Source organism: Pogoniulus pusillus, chromosome 13 (assembly GCF_015220805.1).
Source record: "Pogoniulus pusillus isolate bPogPus1 chromosome 13, bPogPus1.pri, whole genome shotgun sequence".
In the NCBI taxonomy this organism is placed as follows: domain Eukaryota; kingdom Metazoa; phylum Chordata; class Aves; order Piciformes; family Lybiidae; genus Pogoniulus; species Pogoniulus pusillus.
In genome coordinates this window covers 6,718,638-6,735,706 of record NC_087276.1, presented here as the reverse complement: position 1 = coordinate 6,735,706, position 17,069 = coordinate 6,718,638, and positions in this window count along the sequence as shown.

Below are 17,069 nucleotides of genomic sequence, written 5' to 3'. Positions count from 1 at the left end.
CATTATCTTTTGTAACTCATCTGGCAGCTACATGAAATACACTATTTTAATTATATTAATTCTTATGAAATGTAGTTAATAAACCACAAGCTGCTTAGAAGTTTTCCCCTGGAGCTACTTAAAGCCGACATAAACTGTTAGAAGTGAAGCAAAGGGAACTGAGAAATTCTAAATGGAAACTCAGCCCTGCTTATTCTCTGGAGAAGGGGGGATCACATTGTGTTGACATTACTTATTTGAATATATGAAAGGCACTTTGGTTATCTAAAGGGTCTTATAAACATTAACAGTAAAGTTCTCATTACCTCTATTTATACAGTGCTATGCTACAGGCAAATACTGTCACCACTAGATGTGATGTTAGTTTCTTAACAGTATCAACTGTAAGATGCTAGCTGGTCAAAGGGCAGTCTGAAAAGAGGGCAATGGATGAATACCATATGGTACTGACAAATACAGCATGCAGTATGAAACCAAGTTATAAAGAGAAAGCACAATGAGCTTAACTATTTCTGGAGCTGAGCATGCTGGTATCCTTACTCTCGTTCTGTGACAAAATTCATACCTCCTGGCTCACATTCTCTGGCTGTAAACTTTGACTTGTAACAGGATGATGTTGATTTTTCACTTCTTACCCACTGCAAGCAGCCTAGGTAGGAGTGGGCTGAAGTTGACATTTCATGGAATCATAGCATTGTGTTGGAAAAGACCCTTTAAGATCGTCGAACCCAATAATTATCTAAGTTTTCCACATCTGGTGCTAAACCATGTCTCTTAGCACTGCATCAATCTGTCTTTTAAACACCTCCAGGGAAGGGATTCAACCACCTCCCTGTGGAGCCTATTCCAGTGTTTGTAACCCTTTCAGTGAAGAAGTTTCTCCTGATATCCAATTTGAACCTGCCTTGGTGGAACTTGAGGACATTTCTTCTTGTCCTATCAGTTTTTTTTAGGTAGAACAGACTGACTCTTGCCTTACAACCTCCTTTAAGGTAGTTGTAGAGAACAATAAGGTTTCTCTTCGGCCTCCTTTTCTCCCAACTAAACAACCCCACTTCCCTTAGCTGCTCCTCATAAGACTTGTTCCCTTGGCTCTTCACAGCTTTGCTGCCCTTCTCTGGACCTGCTCCAGCAACTCAATGTGCTTCATTTATTGAGAGGTTCGGAACTGAACACAGTATTTGAGGTGTGGTCTTACCAATGCTGAGTGCAGGGAGACAATCCCCACTGCTGCTGGCCACACCATCATTGATATAGGCCCAGCTGATGTTGGTCTTTTTGGCTACCTGGGCACACTGCTGGCTCATATTCAGCCAGCTGTTGAACAACACTCAAGGTCTTTCTCTACTAGGTAGCTTTTCAACATAGACTTGTGTATGTCTAAGTGGTGCAGCAGGTTGCTAACCATCTCCTCTTGGATTATGTGGCTTCATTCTGATCCCATCCTTATCTTCCAGCTTAGGGAGGGGCTGGGTAGCCAGCAAACAATTGGTCCTGCTACTAAAGACTGAAAAAAAGAAGGTATTGAGCCTCAGCCTTCTCCTTGACAGCTATGTTTCCTCCTGCATCCAGTAAAGGACAGAGTTTTTCCTTAGTCCTCCTTTTGTTGCTAACATATTTGTAGAATCATTTCTTGTTGCCTTTAACAGCTGAAGTGAGATTACTTTCCAGATGGGCTTTCTAATTTTCTTTCTGTATAGCCTCACAACAACCTTGTAGTCCTTCTTTGAGGGCTTTCCTTTCTTCCAACGACCATAAACTTTCCCTTTTAAGGCAATCAAAACACTTCCTGACATGCAGGACCACCCTCCCACCTCCTCTTCCTTGCCTATCCCTTCTGAAGAATTTGTAAAGCAGTTAGTGTATGACTCGCAACTCCTGCCACAGGTATTAAATGCTGCTTCTCTGACTACTTTTGCAGTGGATAGGATAGACTGTGTAGAAACCTACAAATGTATCTTCCAAATAATAATAACATCTCTTCATATTTGTGTTTCTGCACATAATGCCTTTACTGATAGATAGGTGGTAGGAAAAACCCTCCTCTTTGACAGAACATTTCAGAATCATCCACCAGCTTGTGCCTTCCGTTCTGCTGGAAACAGCCAGTGTTAACAGCATTCAGGTGTGCATTTCTCATGCCAGTAGGCTTTGGCAACTCCTTTCCAGAATAACTCCAAGAAGGCTTCCTATCTGTGAACTGTTAATCCCTCTGCTTTGTCATTATACAGGACATGCAAACCAGTTCAAGGAATGTTTATACTATCAAAGAATATATCTTCTGAAATGCTGCAGGCTTTCTTTGATACAAGTTCTTGAACAGAATGCTCTGAACACATAGGGTTAGTTTTTTTTCTCTCTTATAATGCTGGGATGTTGCTTACCCATGCCAGCTTGGATATAACGACATAGCTATGCAAGCAGGACTCACACATCTGCATTTTAACTTGCATCAAATACAGCATTTTTAATATAGAGTTTTATCTCCAATATTTAATACCTTAGTGCTGGCAAATGATTGACTATGGCTGAGGCCTTAATTGCTTTCTCTGGCATTCATCATTTGACTCCAACTTGGATGGTAGACTCAAGATTCTCCAGCAGTTTGCACTGGAATCCTGCATTTACCTGCCTTTTCAATTCCTCTCTGGATAACTCTATTACAGATAATCATGAACTGCATATTTCAGTGATTAAGTTAATCTGTTAATCTTGGATTTTGAGCTTTATGCTCCTTTTTGCCTTGGTAGTCCAACGTGCTTTGCACTTCCAAATAGACGGCAGTGTGCCTTGAAGTTTCAGTGTTGAGAAAGCAACAGTTTTACAGCAACGACCTAGAGTGGAATAAGCAAAATGAGATTTGGCATCCCTCTGTGAGTTAGAACTTACTATAAATAGGAAGTGTTCAAAAGGTGTTATTTAGTAGTTTGCATTATGCAGCTGTCTATTTAAATCATTTAATTTTGGCATCTAATCTAGCTCCCAGTCTCCATCAGAGACAAATAAGAAACCATATGTGAAAGCATCTGTGAAAATCTTTCTTTTATTTATGACAACATTAAAGAGAGACTCTGATGTCAGTTACTTAACAATAATAGACGTTCCATTGCACCTATAGTGCTGGGTTACTTGGGCATATCCCTCTGTGGTATCTTATACCTACTGCTGTTTGCTTCATTATATACAGATGCACAGCAGTGTAGACAGTAATAGTCTTTCTTAATTAAATAAAGCTAAATGTTAATTAGTCAGAAAAACTGATTTATTTTCAGTGCATGAAACTTTTTGTTGCACGCCTCTTCTTTTTTAAAGAACAGGTTGGATACTCATTTAGGACTTTCCATTATTTCCTTTCTTTCTGCATTGTATTTGGGCTCTTGTGGTGGGATCTAATCGTCATAGAAAAATTATAGGTCTACAGATGTTTTCAAGATGTTACTCTGTCAGTAGCAGATTATCCCCTGTAGCAAAATCTCATTAAAGTGCAATTTACAGAGCTCTGCTGATGTTGCCATCAACCAAAATTAAAGGCATTAATTTTTCAAAGTTCACAGAAGTCCTTACATAAATGATGTAGCAGTTTGCAAGAACAATTTACAGAAGTGTTATTTGCAGAATTAACCTACATTAACAGAACAAATGTTGTAAGGGTATAAGAAAGGATTGGGCAGTGAAATTGCAGCTGTTCATGGTTTGTAGTGGAGGCAAAGAACTGTTGAAACATAACAGTTGTTATTTCTTCATGGAAAGTTGGGTAGGTGAGCCGGAATCTGAACTCTGTCTGTGAAGAGTTAAGCTTATAATAGAGTGATCACCAGTTGGGGACACCCGGGGAGACCTTAAATTTTGGTTTGAAACATCTGTACTTGATATCTCTTAAAAGATTCCCATTTAGAGAATGAGTTTATGTAGCTCATGTTGTGAGTATGCCTCTTCAATACAGCACCAAATGCTTAGCCAGGTATTTATTGCCATAGGAGGTCTATATTTTAACTGAACCTAAAACTTCCATGACAAATACACCAAGAAATTTCAGGCTGTTGGTGTATTGTGGGCCAGCATCAGAATGAACCTCAGATAAATCAGGAGATAAATGACTAATTTTCAATATTTAGAGCCATATGCATTGGTAATGACCATATTTATTAAGCAATCACCTGCCTTTTACAACCAGACCAAAATGCTAGCTAATGCAGCAGGCGTTGTGCAGCCTCCATAGCCACAGTTATCTCTTCCACGCCTGTACGTGCTGTAACTCAAAATCCAGAACTTACCATTCACCCCCTGAGTAATCCCATCCCTTCTCCACAGAGCAGCTGAGTATTCTACAACTGGAAGCCAACAGAAACATGCTAACTTCAGTACTTACAGGCGACACACTCCCAACTCACATATTGTTCTGGGTATTCATAGAAGTTTTTATACCATCAGAAAAGTCCAATATAATTAAATCAGCATTTTTGTTTGATTTTTATTTTGTCTATGGCAAAGTGATAGATGGTTAGACACAGGCTGGTTGATCTAGGACCATATTAGAATGCTTTCAAGGAAAGACCAATGATGGCATTGGGATACAGTCACTTCTCTTTACTGTTTTGGGGAAACATTTGTCTCAAATGCTATTTTGGCTACAGATTTAACAACAAAAAAAATGCCTCAAAGATGTCTCTTTATCTGTCACTTGTTCCTAAAATTATCCCATTTTATTGTCATGAAATACTCAGACCTTTCAAAGGCTGCTGTTTTGTCTTGAGCAGTCAGTTAATTCAGGCTTCACCTCATATATTGCCCATGGCCTTTTCAGTCATGAAGTCTTAGACCCACCCTAAAGGACAGATGTGGAAAACATGCATTCTGTCACCATATGAGTGCTCTCCTGGTGGATCTGTCTTTGTTCCTCTCAGCTGGTCAGAGTTTCCAAGGTGCTTCACACTTCTGTTGGGATTTCAGGTCTTCAGTGATCTGTGTTTTTAGAAATCATGAGGGAAGCTGCGTGATTTTCAACATCTGGATACTGAATTTTGGTGCTGAATTTTGGGTGCAAGAGTGTGGTTGAAAATTCCTCTCAAGTGTTAAGGTGACAAGAGAGAAGGCCACTATGATGTGCTGTTGCTGTTGATTTCGTGGTCCTATCATGAACCAGGTGTACACTGGCTGAAAGAAACAGGGGTGGCCGTGAGACTGGGGAGGTGGTGGAGTCGCCGTCCCTGGGGCTGTTCAAGGCAAGATTGGATGTGGCACTTGGTGCCATGGTCTAGCCTTGAGCTCTGTGGTAAAGGGTTGGACTTGATGATCTGTGAGGTCTCTTCCAATCCTAATAATACTGTGATACTGTGATCTGGGGTGGGGGTGGTGTAAGCTCACTGAAGTGTCACAATTGCCAAATATAAAATGACAACCCAGAAGACTGCTAATGAGTCTTAGCCTTAAACATGGATGCTTAATTTGTCTTTAGCTGCTAGAGACAGAAAAGTAAAACTGGATGCATTCAAAACCTGAAAACACATAGGCCATTACCACGCTCCTGTGTGCAGCAGAGAGCACATGGCTGACCTGTGGGCATCAGGGCTTACCTAGAAGCCTTTGTCACCTTCAGGCCCCAACTGGCTTGCACCTAGAGCAAAGAGAAATGACATGTCCATCTAGACACTGTGTAGGGGGGAAAATCCTGTGCATTTAGGGTTCCTCTATTCATATTTTTCAGGCCTGGGTTTGCGTGGCAGAAAGTCCTTGAGTTTGCAGCAGATATAGACTGGACATATGGCTGGTTAGCATCTGCCAGTGTGCCACAGAGCACAGAACATGTCCTGAGAGGGCTTGCAGATTGGGACCTTGAGTTATATGGCTATGAACACTGGAAATAGCGGCTGATGCAGTAAACCCAGCGCAGAAGCAACAGTGTATGTAAGGCAGAGATTAAACTGAACTGCATTTATTGCCTTTTGAATAAATGTTGTCTTATTTGTAGCAGCTACTAAAGCAATTTATTATGGAAAATGATTGCTAGCACTACACTGTGCTACTCATGCATAAATTACATTAGAGATACAAATGTCTTGTTCCTGTAGCATTCAATGATTCCACAATTAGAGTGGACCTGCTTGATAATACAGGCTGTAAATTTCACCCAGAATTTTGCTTTCAAGGTTTTGATCAAATCAGAGGATACAGTTAAAAACCCCAAACGATCAGAGTGGTTGGTTAGTTGTTCAACAACAGTAACCCTGCATTGTAAGATTCTACGTAACAGTAACCATGCATTGCAAGATTGCATCGAGTGACTGCCGCTGAACACAGTTAAACAAAGCCAGTCAAACAAACAAGCAAATACCCAAACCAAGCTTTGTTTCACGTTGTAGTTGACACGATGTAGTTAGGGAAGGAGAGAATGCAATTCCTGATTCAAAATCTTTTCCCTATGCCTTGATTTCCGCTTGTGTCCATAAATACAGCGCCTTGTTTTTCAAATGGTGAATGAATCAAGTTTTCTTCATGTTCCAGCTGCCTCTGAGTGATTAGTATAAATCATAATTGCTTTCAATAGAACTATTTTCACATCATTTGTAGAATTATGCAATGGAAGAACAGTTTGCAAAAGGAAGAATATTGTGAAACCACATCTCTTTAGCAATGCGTCTGTGCCCTGCAATACATTTCATTATCTGGCTCTTCTGTGCAGAAAAAAAATGCAAAAATATGATAAGTATGATAAATATTGGTTGCTCTCATTATTCCTTTTGTTCCACATATAAGATAATACTTTGGCTTCAAAGAGTTAATCCACGAGTCCATTTTAGCAACTAGTAAAAATGTGTTCCTGATTTGCAGGACATAAAAAGTCTCTTCCATTCCTGTAAGGCTTACCTTTATGTTGCTTTTGCAAACCAGTGTGCCCAGATGAAGATCCTATATGCAAACTATTTTTATTCTTTAAAGAGAGGTAACTTCTGCAGCTCCTTCAGGCTCTGCTTTGCCAGCAGCTGGGCCTGTACCTCCACCAGCCTTGTGTGTGGCCAGATCGAGCTTGGCTTCGAAGCCAGGAGCCAGGGTGTTCAAAGGAGGCTGCACAAGATGCTCCCACAGGCTGGGGGCTGCCAGCAGTGCACTCAGTGAGGCTGTTTTAAGTTACTGCCGTCTGCAGCAACACCCTTGGGACCGCCGTGATAGCTGGAGAGTGGAGGAATGTGATGCCCGCAGCCCATGCCGGCCCCGCTCCCACAGCCGCTCGGAGGCCTCCTCTGCTTCCCATGGTGTGGGGAGAGTAGCCAGGAGGGTGGCACTGCCTCCTTCCCAGCATCGTCCTACTGTGGGAAACCACCTTGGAGCTGGGCATCCGCTGGTGGGGCTGACCTGGGAGCGCACGGGAGGAGAGGAATGCTTGCTCCTTTCGGTGTCTGCATTAACCTTATCGCTACGAAGCTGGGAGATGACATTTCAAAGTAGTTGATCACAGTGTAGCTAATGCTGTCAAAGTGCACAGTACTTATTGCCAGGCTCCCCTAGAAAACAAACAGGAACCGATACAAAAGTGTTATATTAATATTTAATATGTTTGGGCTCCGCAAACCTTGAATGTGTTTTAAAAAGATGGCCCAGGGAGGAAAACTGTGAACGCTTTCAAAGCAAAGAGTGTTTCTTGCAGCTTTTGGTGAAGGTTGAAGCTTCACTTCTGCAAGACTTCTCAAAGAAATGTGAGAACCATATGAATGCCTGTGCCTTATGGAAAGTCATGAAATCTGAAAGCATGAGCTGCTGTTCACTATTAACAAGTAAAACCCCCGTTCTTTTTCTCTATAAGGTCCTGACTAAAACCTTTTTCCTTATTTCTCTCCCCTCCCTCCCAGTTTCTTAAATGTAAGGCGGACAATAAATTATTTGCACAGATCCTGCCACATACCAGTTCCTATTTGGAGCTTGACTGAGAGGCAGTAACAAACATGGGTATTGTGAAAACCACATTGGGTACAAAGACTGCCAGCTATAGTCAACAGCTGGGAATCAGATGGGTCTTTATTAATCTGAATATTAGTGGTTGCCATTTGGTTTCTTTTTTTTATGGTTTTGACAAAATGGTGGGAGAAAAGACATGGAGGATTCCTTGCTGATAAGTATGCTCTTAGGATGCACTTTGTGCCAGTTTGCTTGCTTGCCCCTTTGTGAAACGAAGTGCTCCTTTTATTTTCCTTTTAACAGCCTGCGACTCCAGTAATTTCAAAGAGAGAACTGAATTTAGAGCTGTACCAAAAATGGCAGTCCTGATGTGCAGTGCATTAGGAAAGGAGACAATGGGATGAAGCAGGCAGGAGAGTGGAGACAAGAAATTTATTACCAGGCATTGCCTAACAAGATGAAAATTCCTTGGGATTTTCAAATAAGCAGTAATACCAATGCTCATCTGCACAAACCTTCCCACGCTTCAATTTTTAAATCATAGCTGTGTCTTGTTATGGCAGGACATGGGCAGCACTGGCAGGAAGGATGGGGCTGTGGTTAAAGTGAATATTGGATGCAGAAAACCTGACCTTTAATTCCATCTTTGGTAGCTTCAGTCAGTGGTAATTCGCTCTCGGTGTGCCTCAGTTTCCCTGCTTGTGAAAAAAAACACCCTGGTTGATTGTATGGCTATTCACAGGGGCCAGATGAGATGTACTTTGCAGTAGATAAAGCCCATATACATATTTTGAAGTAAGGAATAATCTAAGTGCATTGTGTTATTGCTAGTTAAAATCTTTGCTCGTGACTTAGACAAAATTCACCATGACCTCCCTGAGCAAAGCTGCAAAGGTCAAGGCTATTACATTTGGACCATTATTACACTCCAGGTCCAGGAATAAAGAAATAAATCACAGATAATGAGAAAAAAGTTTCACAGAGGTTTTTTACAAATGGAGAAGAAACTAGAAGAGGAACATTCTCTTGTTAAAAGGACACTTTCATACACTACTGAACTAATGATAATTTTACTTTATGTTTCCACTGTTTGCAGTTCTTAATGAAAAGAGGTGAATGCTACAGAGCTCTCCAAGCCCTCTTCTTTTTCAGTGTCCTTGCTTTTTGTGACTGTAGCCTTAGACACAGTCTTCAAGATTTTAATCCAAACAAAGGCTGATGAAAATGAGAGGTGAAAGGGGGTTTATTTTATCTTTCTTTTTTTTTGGTTTCTATTATCAAGCTTTCTTTGCACTTCTCTTTATGTTGTTGTTTTAATAATTTCACAAAATTGCTGGGGAAAGTGTTTAAATCGATGCAACAGCCTAGTCCAGACACAAGTCTGTTAGCTACAAAGATCTTTCATTCAGCATAGCTTTAACCAAAACAAGCAGTGGAGGAAATAAATCCTGTATCAATAATATTCTGTTTGTGATATGAGATGGCACTCATTGTAACATAACCATTTTCCCACTTGATTTCATTATTTTGATGCTGAAACTATGGAGGCAATGCCTGGGGGAGGATCTAATACGAACAAAAAGGATGTAGCAGGATGCATTTTGACTGATTTACCAAACTGATTTCAAAACGACTGGGAAGAATTTGAATCCAGAAGATATTTACCTTTTGAGTTGAGTAGAATTGTTACTTTTAATTTATTTGGGTTTTAAATTTCAGTGTTAAAAAACAAAACATGTAACATAAAGTAATAGTTTGGCTTTAGTAGTGGTTCTGTGCTTTGGACTTCTGCTTCAAAAATGCACTTTTGTTTTTTCACTGTGAGAAGACTACAGTATCACTTTTCCAACTAGCTCATGGAGCAATACATTCTTGTCTTTATTCACTGATTTATGCTAGAAGGAAAAAAAAACCCCACCCATATGTTTCCAGCTTTTGAGAACAGGGACTTTAAAGAATAAAAGATTTTACATTAAAATGTTAGCATTTAAACTTGCTCATTCTCTTGCTGAAGTTAGAGAACTTCTGTCCTATCTGTTGGATATTGTGGATCTTTTTCCTTTTATGCTTTTCTCCTCTGATTATATTCTGTTTATCTTATCAGAAGAGTCTGGGAGTAACTTTGTAAGGGAGGAATAAGAAACATGGCATTTTATTGTAGATAAAATCCTGCCTGATTAATAAGTAGGTGAAAGCTTGGAATATACCACACATACTATAAAGCTCTTTGAATTTTCTTTTCAAAGAGAAAGATTTGGTGTGACTGACTCACAGTTTCTGCTGCTTAATAGTTTTAATTATATTGCTAATGAAATGATCACACGATGGCAAACTACATTTTAATGTAAACACAGTGAAGGATAGAAATAAGGTTGGCTGCTCGTCATTAACTGTTCCTACCCTCATTTTTATATGCTTAACTCTGCAGCTTTAATATTGCATTAACTTGGTTTTTACAGAGAACGTTTTGCCCTAAGTATAAGAAAAACGTTGATCTTTTATGTTGTCAGCCAGGGCAGATGCAAATCCTTCTACTTTTTATTGAAGAATTAACCATCTCCCTCTGGAGCACAAATGCCAGCAATACTGGTATAATTTTATTTTTAAGGCTATGGCCTGTAGTAAGCTGATTGAACGGTATAATATGTTATATTCAAATCTGACTGCTTATGCACTTCGTTCCATAATGCCTTTGAAAATATATCATGTTCCAAGATGAATACAAGTTATGCATAAAAAAGCTGTTTGCTACACAGCTCAAAAAAGAAAAAAAAAAAAAGTGAATTCAATTACTATTACATTTAAGAGAACCAGGAGCCTTTTAGATTAAAAACAAAGAAAAAAAGGGAAATTATTTAGTTTGCAGTAATAATAATATCAAGTTACAGCACAACAAATCCCTTCCCATTAGAAAACTGAACTAAACCAATAATTCTTGAAGGGATAGCGAGTGTTTCAATTAATATTATGTCCATTTGCTTTACCATCTGCATGTATTTACTAACCTACTAATCTCAGAAGGCCTGCCATAAAAATCACCACGTTTGCTCAGTGGAAAACAAATCTGAAGATCCCATTTCATTTTAATGCCATCAAGACAAAGTAGAGTAAGTTCCATGTGTTGATGGATCCTTCAGGTTTTATTTATGGAAATGGCATTTGTGGGAGAGATGTTAGGCTAAGAATAACCATTACCTCACCTAATTGTTGTTTCCTTAATGCTTCTAAAAATGTATTTGGGGGTGGAGAGCAGGCGGCACAGGCGGTGTAAGGAGTCCACCAACTGGTACCGTCTCTGTTAGTTACTAGTAATCCAATCACTTGGGATCAAATGCTCCTGAGACAGCTTCTTCTCCCGTAGAGAGAGAGATAATTTTAGAATAGATAGATGTAAGGGGGTGTGATAGACATATAATAGATGCCTGTCAACTGTATTTATAATAGACAATAGGTAATAGTTATTAACAATAAAAAAGTAGATACATAACTAAAGCATGTCAATCAAATGTTGTGCAGCAGAAAACAGAATCACAGATTTAACCAGGTTGGAAAAGACCTTTGAGACCATCGAGTCTAACCTATGACCTAACACCTTCTAATTAACTAAACCATGGCACTAAGTGCCTCATCCAGCCACCTTTTAAACAGACCAGACTTCCTTTTTTTTTAAGGCTCGTTTTAACCATACCCAGAAAAGATAGTTCTTTTTCTTTTTCCTCATCAAGCACTGTTTCTCTTCAGCAGTATGTGCCACTGCTTGTCTGATATTTCCAGCCTGGTCCTGTAGTCTGAGTGCACCAACATAGGGAACCTGACTGCAAGCCGTGGCTTGGGCAGTTTACAGTCACAGCCAGGGTGGGGAGCACACCTGGGGAAAGGGATGGTAGGGAGTATATGAAAGGGATAGGGATGGGAGGGAGGAGAGAGTAAGCGATAGGGAAAGGGAAAATTGTGTTTGTTTAAGCACGACAATGGTAAATGCCTTTCCATGAGACCTACAGGGCATTCATAAGGACCTTGTAATCTTCCTTTGCATCCTACACTTCCCCATTAAAAATTAGATGTTTTCACACCTTATTTCTTGCTTTATTTCCTTATGAACATCACTCTTTCTACTTCCACGCTCAGGTTTTGAGATCACCTGAAACACATGAGGTCTCAGCAGCACTTTTGGGCCAAACAGAAGTCTGTTTTGCCTCCTACAATGCCTCTGTAGAGGGAAAAACAAAAAGCATGTGTTTCTCAACAACTCTAATGGAAACAAAAAAAAATCAGAAGGTTTGACTTTTTCCTGGTTTATTTTTTGGCTCCAAAACAAAGAGTTTTTAATTTTTAATGCTTGTGGTTTTCTTCAGAAAATTAAAAAGATTTGAAGGGAAGCAAAAAGCTTCCCTTTAATTTTTGATAGTTGAGGCCACTAAATTCTTAGGCAGTTTTATGTAACTAAGATGTACAGCAAATATGACTGTTCCTCTGGAGGGCAAGAAAGCAGACCTCACAGGTTGTTTAACGAATAACCAGAGGACTGAGATAGAAATAGGAAGATTTTTGCTTCCTGGAGACTTGTGTTGCCAGTTACACCAATGGAGTGACAACAGAAAGCTGTGGAAGGATGCACTATTAAGGTTCATTCAAAACATGGCTATTTCATCTGCACTTCAAATTTCTGTGCTTTGCCACAGGGAGTTTTTTCTATGTGAGAAATGCAAAGATCAAATCATGTTGCGGGCCAAGTACTGGCATAGGAAGACCATAAAACCATACACATTTCCTTTAGAGAATTGTTTCTCTCCCTTGAGGGAAAGGTTGGATGTTAACAGTTTCCTTACCACTTCATAGACAGCTGGAAGGTGATTTTGAATCATCCTAGAGAGAGGCAGAAAGACTGAAGGTGATTTAATACAAAGTAGTGTGTATGTGTACCATTGTTTGGGTATGAATATGATCAAAATATTCACTGAGATACAAATAATTCCTAATATGTTCCCTGCCCCTCACACACTTTAGAAATCACCCAGACTAGACTCAGCTGGCTCTGGAAATATGAATGAAGCTTATATTTACAGCTGGCACAATGTACAAGCAGATATTTACAGTACATACAGTTAAAGGCAGAAATAGACAAGGTAAAAGGTAATACAGAAACACAACAGCCCTCCCAGAAACCTGAGTCCCCAGGAGGGGCTCTAAACCACCCCTTCACCTTCCCTCTACCCCTCTCAAGCTTACCCCAGTCCCAAGGAATAATAGAAGTTCAGCCAGGGGGTTAGGAAGCAAAGTGGATTAGTCCAAAATGGAGAGTGAGGTTAGAGAGATGCAGCTCAGCCAGCAGCCCAAGTAAAAGTGATTATCTAATGTTTTTATTTCTTGTTCCTATACATCTCAGCAAGCCTGTGAGCAAAGTAGACATCATCACTGTTTTCTTTCCACAGCCTATAATCTAGTTCTTCTCATCAAACCATTCTAGCCTGCTTCAAACTAGCACATATGTGCAAGGAAGACAGGCAGAGAAACCAAGACTTTCATGGGGAGGGAAGTAGCATCCAAAAAGACAGGAATGATAAAGTGATCTAAAGTGAATTTTAAATTTACTACAAATGATTATAAATATTTTTGTAACTACAGAGTTGCATTACCTGGACATGATAGCTGGAGGAAGGACTAAATGTATGCATACCTGTGTAATTTTCCTGGTTGGTCATACTTGTCAGTAATAACATTTCTGTAGTTGCATTTGAGTTTGCTTTGACCATCACTGGCAAAGGGTCAACTGACTCCAACCACAGTGAACTGAAATGTGACTTGGGCCCTTGCCTGTGTACGGCTTCTTAGAATAGAATCATAGAATCAAGCAGGTTGGAAGAGACCTCCAAGCTCATCCAGTCCAACCTAGCACCCAGCCCTATCCAGTCAACTAGACCATGTGGTGGAGTCACCGTCCCTGGAGGTGTTGAAGCAAAGCCTGGCTGAGGCACTTAGTGCCATGGTCTGGTTGACTGGCTAGGGCTGGGTGCTAGGTTGGACTGGATGATCCTGAAGGTCTCTTCCAACCTGGTTGATTCTATGATTCTTGAACACTTCCAGGGATGGTGACTCCACAGCCTCCCTTGGTAGCCCATTCCAATGCCAATCACTCTCTCTGGCAATAACTTCCTCCTAACATCCAGCCTAGACGTCCCCTGTCACAACTTGAGACTGTGTCCCCTTCTTCTGTTGCTGTTCGCCTGGGAGAAGAGACCAACCCCCACCTGGCTAGAGCCTCCCTTCAGGTAGTTGTAGACAGCAATGAGGTCACCCCTGAGCCTCCTCTTCTCCAGGCTGCACATCCCCAGCTCCCTCAGTCTCTCCTCATAGGGTTTGTAAGAAAAGCTTTCTTCTTTAAGAAAACACTTGATGTGAATCAGATTTAGGCAAAATCTTTTCCTGAGTCTGTACTGGTAGACTGAAGCTGGGACCCCTTTTACAGGACTACAGTATGGGGTTACTGTTTTGAATTTATGAAGTATGTGAACATGCATCTCTCTGGTGTTGTCCTGCCCTACCAGTCTGTGCCTTTAGCTCAGTCTGAGCACAAATGACATGTGCTAGTATACTTGCAAAATCTTTAGGGCTTAGTAGATCTAAATATGAGATTCTTTTTGAAAGAGCACAGGAACAAGACAACTTCAAGCTTTCTGAGCCAAAAAAGCTTTTTCTATTGAAGTCCTGGATTAAAGTGCAGATTTTACTGAATTCAATGGGAATTTTACTAGTGGCTTAAATGAATCAGACATACTTCTGTAGGACAAAGATTTCACTCCTATTTTTTTAACAGATGCTGTCAAGAATATATTTCTGATAGTTTCAAGGTCTCCTAAAGAGAGGATAAACAAGGTCAAACCATCACTCAGTGTAGTCTTCCTTAGCAAGGTGCAGTAGAAGAAAAGTTTCACAAAACATTCTGTGTAAAAGCTTCTTTTCAATGATGCTCTACACAGCAGGTGCTTGTAGCCACCTGGCACACTCAGACTGAGAGAGGAATAAAAAAGAGCACTGGACTAGCACTGTCAAACATCTGGTGAGTAGGAGACAATGGCATCATCTTGTAGCCACCTAGCACACTCAGACTGAGAGAGGAGAAAAAGAACACTGGACTAGCACTGTCAAAGATCTGCAATTAGGAGATAATGGCATCACCTTGTAGCCACCTAGCACACTAAGACTGAGAGAGGAGAAAAAGAGCACTGGACTAGCACTGTCAAACATCTGGCAGTTAGGAGACAATGGCATCACCTTGTAGCCACCTAGCACACTAAGATTGAGAGAGGAGAAAAAAACACTGGACTAGCACTGTCAAGCATCTGGCAGTTAGGAGACAATGGCATCACCTTGTAGCCACCTAGCACACTAAGATTGAGAGAGGAGAAAAAGAGCACTGGACTAGCACTGTCAAACATCTGGCAGTTAGGAGACAATGGCATCACCTTGTAGCCACCTAGCACACTAAGATTGAGAGAGGAGAAAAAAACACTGGACTAGCACTGTCAAGCATCTGGCAGTTAGGAGACAATGGCATCACCTTGTAGCCACCTAGCGCACTAAGACTGAGAGAGGAGAAAAAGAGCACTGGACTAGCACTGTCAAACATCTGGCAATTAGGAGATAATGGCATCACCTTGTAGCCACCTAGCACACTAAGACCGAGAGAGGAGAAAAAGAACACTGGACTAGCACTGTCAAACATCTGGCAATTAGGAGATAATGGCATCATCCTTGGGTGTTTTAATTCAGTGAGTGATGATGCAAATGACAGGCTCCTGCATAATGTTGCATGAAGCATGTGTGCTGCCTCCTCCAGTCCCCAGGATGGAGGACGGCCAGTGGAGTGCTGTTGAGGAGTTTGTCCGTGTGTTGCTCAGGGCATGTGCTGCATGCTGTGCTCTGTCCAAACCCTCCTCAGAGGACACTGTTCATTGCTTAATAGCCTTATAAGGAGAATCAGTCAGTCATCTACTGGCTTAGAACTGCTTCCTCTTAAATAGTAAACAATTTCTCTCAACTTTGAAAGCAGTGCTACAGGCTGGGGACAGAGTGGCTGGAGAGCAGACAGGAAGAAAGGGACCTGGGGATATTAGTGGATAGTAGGCTGAAGATGAGCCAGCAGTGTACCCAGGTAGCCAAGAGAGCCAATGGCATCCTGGCCTGTATCAGGAACAGTGTGGCCAATAGGATGAGGAAGGTTATTCTTCCCATGTACTCAGCACTGGTCAGGCCACACCTTGAATCCTGTGTCCAGTTCTGGGCACCTCAATTCAAGAGAGATGTTGAGGTGCTGGAATGTGTCCAGAGAAGGGCAACAAGGCTGGTGAGGGGCCTGGAACACAAGCCCTCTGAGGAGAGGCTGAGAGAGCTGGGGGTGTGCAGCCTGGAGAAGAGGAGGCTCAGGGCAGACCTCATTGCTGTCTACAACTACCTGAAGGGAGGCTGTAGCCAAGTGGGGGCTGGCCTCTTCTCCCAGGCAACCAGCAACAGAACAAGGAGACACAGTCTCAAGTTGTGCTGGGGGAGGTCTAGGCTGGATGTTAGGAGGAAGTTCTTCACAGGGAGAGTGATTGGCATTGGAATGGGCTGCCCAGGGAGGTGGTGGAGTCACCATCCCTGGAGGTGTTGAAGAACAGCCTGGCTAAGGCTGGGAATATTGCTTTTATTTGCCTCTCTCTCTCTTTTAAAAATTTACTTAATTGTTTGGAAACTCTAATTTGTTGCACCTTTAGCACACATCCACATGGGTGTGCAAACAAGAGCACCTTCCTAAATAAGAGAGCTTGTTAAAAGTGGCAGTGTGCTTTCCTGGTTCTGACTCAAAATAGGAGAACTATCTTACCCCAGGTTTTGAGGATGTGAGCACTGCAAACCCCTTTCAGGGCATCATTAACATACTCTAAACTGTTATCCAAAACAACATCCCCTACAGTGGCTCTTTGGGTCAGGGCCTCAAGGTACACCACTCCACATGACCACTTCAAGACATGTGGTCTCCTAGCTGGAGATCAAACAATATTTTCTGCACATGGAGGATTAAACCAACACATGAGGGTGCCTTTATCAAACTGTGTTTGATAATGAAGGCTTCAAAAAGATAGGTGGGTCAAAATGTCAGTGTCTTTCTTTTGGTTGGTTCAGGTTCTGTATTGCCATAC